General features: G+C 56.5%; 1 long non-coding RNA gene across 1 annotated transcript in view; it reads left to right on the top strand.

Moving 5' to 3' along the window:
* The first annotated feature begins 596 nt into the window (after positions 1-596).
* LOC115282957 overlaps positions 597-5,834 on the top strand; it is a 6,916-nt gene continuing 1,678 nt past the window's right edge. Inside the window, exons 1-2 of the long non-coding RNA XR_003904822.1 lie at positions 597-781; positions 1,536-4,058. This is a non-coding gene — a long non-coding RNA (uncharacterized LOC115282957). The remainder of the gene's footprint in view (positions 782-1,535; positions 4,059-5,834) is intronic.

Below are 5,834 nucleotides of genomic sequence, written 5' to 3'. Positions count from 1 at the left end.
CTTGACCTCGAGATCTGAGTTTGAGCTCCCACTGGGTGTAGAGACTACTTAAAAATAAAGTCTTAAAAAAAAAAACCTCAAGTCATGAAACTGTATAGGTGACTCGCAAATGTGGCAGAAATCAGGTGAGGAATGCCAGGATGATGTTTGTGAAAGTGCTCGTAAACTGTACAGCTCTTTGCAAGCATGCAAGCATGTGTGAATATTGTTACTAAAAACACTCTTGGGGCGCCTGGGGGGCTCAGTCGGTTGGTCGTCTGACTTGAGTTCGGGTCATGATTTCACAATTTGTTGGTTCGAGCCCCGCATCTGGCTCTGTGCTGACAGCTCAGAGTTTGGAGTCTGTTTTGAATTCTGTGTCTCCCTCTCTCTCTACCTCTTCCCTGCTCGTATTCTGTCTCTCTCTGTCTCAAAAATAAATACACATTACAAATAAAACTAAAAAGAAATAAAAATATCTCTCTTCCTGAGATGGCCAGTCAGTTCCAGGAACAATGGAACTCCACGCCAACCTCTGAAACGGGCAAGGGGCGTGTTCTCAGTTTTGCTTACAAGTGCTAACATGATGCAAACAGCTTCAGGTCCCCCCTCCCAGCTTCCTTCCAACTGGGTTTATAACTTTGAAGCCCCTGCACCCTGGGAATGGTGAAGCCACCTCTGTCCGCCGCTCCGCACCCGCCCTCGAGACCCCGGCTCAAGGAATTTTCTAAGTTGCTCACCAGAATGTCTGGGTCCATGTGAGGCTGAGACACTGAGGAAGTCACTGCTTGCAGCCGGAAGAGTAAGGGGCGGGAGCCCGGGGCAGGGCCAGGGAGGGGAGGGGCTGGGGTACGTGAGGAGTGCATATGCTGCGAAGGGGTTTTGGGGTGACGGTGGGGGTTCTGAGCTGACAGCCAAGAAAGAATTCTTGAAGACGTCTTTGGTGCAATAAAAGGCGATTTTATTAAAGCACGGGGTTGGGACTTGGGCAGGAAGAGCTGCACGGGGTCGTGATGGGTCATGATTAGATAGCCTCAGGCTGGGAGGGGGTTGGGGACAGCGGAAGTCACCAAGGAGTTCTGGAAGCAGGTTTCTAGGACCTTGAGGTGCTGCTGTTAGGAAAACATCATTTTTTGCCGCTCAGTAAAGCCTCGGCCGTGAGACCCTTCAGATGTGCGTCAGGGCCGTAAGCCTGGAGGGCTGCCTGCATCTGCTTGGGGGTTAATGATGCAGGCGGTTCGCAAAGGAACTTTTGGGTGACTCACAGGATCCTGGAGGTCGGGATGATGTTAAGCCGAGATTCCCTTGTGCCCCCAGCAAAGTGTCATCCCCGAGGCAGCTCCTAGAGAAAGGTCACTCTGCCTGTCTCAAGGACTCGTCCGTGGGCTGTAGGCAGTAGGGGAATTTAATTTTTCGTTGGCCTCAGTTTCCCCCATCACCACCGCAAGCACTTCCACCCCCTTCCATCTTGATGAGGGTGACATTAGGGCTCCAGGAAACAGAGTCTATAGGTTTCTGGAGATTAAGCTCTGGATAAGATTTTCTCTTTCTTGCAGTTTCCTAAGTTCTCCGCAAACTGGAGACTCGCCTCCTGCATGACGGTGCTCCCCGTCCGTCAGCCGTCGCTTCTTTCCTTTCCCTGTTCGTGGGCAGCCAGGAGCGTCCCGGGAATGTCACACACATCCCACCTGGGGTAAGGTGTGAGGCTGAACAGCAAAGACAGACTGTCCCTAGGACAACTTGCTGTTTTCCAGTTGGCCCACCTGTCCAGAAATGGCCACAGCACAACACAACTCTGGTCCCAGCCCCGGGCATCCCTGGGGGCCCCGTGTCTCAGAATTGACAGAGCTTGGCCGACTCAGTGGGCTCACCGGCCGCAGAGGCCGCAGAGGCAGAGGCCTGTGCCCAGCAATGTAAGAACTAAGTCTGCCCCGGGCCAGGGAGCCCTGAAAAGGCAGGGACCTGATGGCCCCCAGCTGCAGCCTCACTCTGCCTGGTGTGAGAGCATTCTTGGAAAATGCTCAGGAACCCGGAGCCTGGAGCCAGGACCCAGCAGAGGACCTGAGTCTGCCCCACCGAAGGTCATATCCCCACGTGGGTGATGCCCAGCCCCACCGGGGAGTCCCAGGACGCAGACATGGATGCAAATACTGGTACTCATGCGGACCTAACAGCACCTGGTGCCAGCCTGCCCAGTGCGCGGGGAACGGTCCTGCACAGCTCTGTGCGCGTGGTCACACCGGATGCTATGACCCTGCCAGTCAGATGCCGGCATTTTCTGCAGTGTTCAGATGAGGAAACTGAGGCTTGAGAGGTGAGGGAGCTTGCTCAGGATCTGTCACTGGGTTCCGGTCAGGATTCTGCACACCTCCCAGCCCCCCTGGCCTGCCCACCTCCAAGCCCGGGTCCTGTCTGCCTTTTCTGGGTCACATCCTGGTCTCTCCACATCCTGGTCTCCCAGGCAAAATTACAAAGATTTCTTTTAGCTCAGCAAGCCTTGGTGGTTGAGTGTGTGGAGGGTTGGGGTGGTAAGGGGAGTGTAGCAGGGGGAGGGGATGGACCTGTGCCCCTGCAGAGAACGGCAGGAACTGGAAAAGGCGAGGATGGTCCACTTTGCGTTGTTTGGACGGCGAGGTCGTGGCGTGATTTCCTTCTCACGTTTCCGGACATCTCGGATCATCGTTACATGAATCTCTGTGCAACCAGAATCAGTAATAGATGAGAGGCCCTAAGTGATGGGCCGAGGGGCCACTCCTGGGATGCTCTCATGCAGACTGAGGGCCTCCCCCGGCTGTCTGGATGGCCCCACATCGCCTAGCAACCCGCTTGCTCACTGCCGTTGCTAGGAAACCGGGCACAGAGCCAGGGCTCCTGACTAATGCCAGTCTCTTCTGGTCATGCTCCCTAGCATAGTGTCTGCTCACACCTGGGAATTCATCTTCCTCCCCTGCTCTCCCTCCAAGCTCCCCTCCTGCCTGGGGCTTACCCCCCAGGAGCACTGGATGGCCCCTGACAGTTGGACAGCCGATGACCACAGTGCGGGGACCCACGGGACCTCCTTCCTCGCCCCCTGCTCCAAGATTACGCCCAGACCGGAGCACGTGCATTGCATGCTTCCTTCAGAAAAGCCCAGGGCTCCTCACACCCGGCAGCCCCTGACCCAACAGAAGCATTAAATCTGTGATCCTTGAATGAACTCTGACGGGCGTCACTGGACATCGCTAAGTGGCTTACTGTAGGGAGAGGAGAGTTCGTCCACGATGGATTCTCGGAGCGCAGGGACTCTGAAGACCCCCCTGCCCCTTGTCCATCACGGTAGAGAACGGTCCACGCAGGCTTACACTTCTCATCCCAGCACCTTCAACCTGTGGCCCTAGGGAAGTTACTCCCACTTGCACCTGACCGCCCATGACCGTCCCCTTCGATGGTGCGCCGGAAAGGCTCCCGACCAGGGCGGGCTGAGACAGACAACCTCCGAGACGGGTCCTCCCCTGGGACCAGGGACAGCTTCTTCCAAGTGGGAATGTTGATGTGAGCGCCCGGTCCCCTGGCTGGCGGAGGCTTTCCCGGGCTGGGTCCCGGCTCCATCACAGCCCAGACTACCTTCTGCAGAGCCAACCACAGATCTAAAGAAGCAGTGGTGTTTCCATTGCCTCTGCCCTGAAATGACCAAGGACTGTCCCTGTCTCCTGAGAGCCAGGGGGTGGGGAGAGAGCCAGAGAAAGGGCAGGCCCTTCCTCCAGCTCGGGAAGACCACGAGCCCGCCCGTCGGCCGGACAATCCAGGGCGGAGGGTGTTCTCTGCAGAAGAGGGAGGGGTGACCCCTCATATTTTCCAAAGACAGCCGCACCCGTCTGAACCCTGCAGGTGCATCCACCCCAGCCACGTGCTCTTCCAATGCCACGAACTGAGAGGCGGGTCGGCTCCCTCCCCTGCAATTGGGGCAGGGGAGGGGGTGGGCGTGTGTTTGCGCTGATCATGGGAATTGGTGCCAGAGATGGTGTGTGACAGCCGAGGCCAGGTCATGGAAGGATACGACGTCTGCTCCTCTCCAGCTAAGAGCTGAGCCCTTCCCGACTGTTAGTGTCTCCGGCAAGTCCATGTTGTCACTGTGTGAGCCACAATCACGGGGGGAGTGGGCAGCGAGAGTTAGTGGAGCGCCTGGTGACAGGAGAAGCTAGGCAGGCGGCTCTAGTCGGGATGGCAGAGATGCCTGAGCCGGGGCCGGTCAGTAGTGCGATGCGGCCAACTGGAGGGCCAAGGCGCCCAGCGGAGTGAGGGTCCTCTTCTCTCTCTCGTTTTTTAAAATTTATTATTGAGACAGAAACAGTGCATAAGAGGGTCAGAGAGAGAGGGAGACACAGAATCTGAAGCAGGCTCCAGGCTCTGAGCAGTCAGTGCAGAGCCTGATGTGGGGTTCAAACCCACGAACCGTGAGATCGTGACCTGAGCCAAAGTCGAGGGTCCTCTTCCCTTGCAGACCCATGGACACCTGGTCTGACTGCTGAGCAGGGGTGCGCAACACCTCTCAGTGCTTTACTGGTGCAGAGGGGTGGCGGTGCGCCTGGCCCGCACAGGACGCTACCGCCACACCACAGCCACAGCACAGCGTTCAAGGTCACAGCTGCCCAGAGGCGGGAGGAGCTGGCTCTCAGGTAGTGAACTCCTCCTGGCTTGAACCGGTGGTCACCTGTGTGTGGTGGCACTTCCCAGCTTTGCTGTAGGACGCAGGACGTAGGATCATCTGTGGACCTCACGTGCCGAGCCGGTGGGTCCCCAGGGGGGTGCACCGCCCACAAACCCACAGCCAGTAAGGAACACGCCTGTCATTCTTCCAGATTTTCTCCTGCCGAGTGGATCCCTCCTCCCACCCCCCAGGCAACCACTCACCCGCTTTCTCTTACTACAGATCTGTTTGCATTTTACGTAATTGAAATCACGCAGTTGGCACTCTATCTCCCCAGCATCACCATTTGGAGACTCCTCTGTGTTGTATGTGATAAAGAGTATTTTTGTGAAAGAGAGAGTGAGATGGAGAGAGGGGGAGAGAAAGAACCCCACGCCCAGAAGGGAGCCCAATTCAGCTGGATCCCACAACCTTGGGATTGGGATTGTGACCTGAGCCTAAATCAAAATTTGGATGCTCAACCCAGTGAGTCGCCTGGATGCCCACAGGGGTTGCCCGTTTTCTTGTTGCACAGGGTTCCACCACCTGGATACACAACCGTGTGTTCAGTACCCGCTCGTGGGTGTCTGGGTTTTGGCTGTCGCAGGCTGAGCCTCTGTGGGGGTCTGTGTACATGCTCTCTTGTCTCTTAGGGAAGTACCCGTAGCAGAAATGCCAGCTTGGCCATCCTGGCTGCCAGTGCCCCGACAGCCCACCGGGGAAGGTGTCAGTGGGCACGGGTGTCACTGGGAGGATGTAGACCTTGACTGAATCTGGAATCCGCATGTAACTGGAGGCCGCTGGCTTTGCACGATGTCGCTCAAGCACATGCACAGGTGCACCCAGCAAGTGATAGAGTGTCGTCATGGCCAGATGGTCTTCTAGGCACCAGACTGGCCTCGGTGACTCTTTATGACAGGTTGGGGGGTCTGGAGCCGATGGCCAAGAAAGAAATCTTGAAAATGTTTTTAGTGCAAAAAAGTGATTTCGTAAAGCCCGGGGACAGACCCGTGGGCAGGTAGAGCTGCGTGGGGCCGTGCAGGTGACTCATCATCCCCTCGGGCTGGGAGGGGGTCAGAGATGGAATAAGTCTCTAAGGAGTTTTGGAAGCAAGGTTTCCAGGACCTTGAGGGCTAGCTGTTGCTAGGGAAACACCACTTACTACTGTTTAATAAAGCCTCAGTCATGA

This window comes from Suricata suricatta, chromosome 17, assembly GCF_006229205.1.
Source record: "Suricata suricatta isolate VVHF042 chromosome 17, meerkat_22Aug2017_6uvM2_HiC, whole genome shotgun sequence".
Lineage (NCBI taxonomy): Eukaryota > Metazoa > Chordata > Mammalia > Carnivora > Herpestidae > Suricata > Suricata suricatta.
This window is presented reverse-complemented; position numbering and strand designations above follow the sequence as displayed.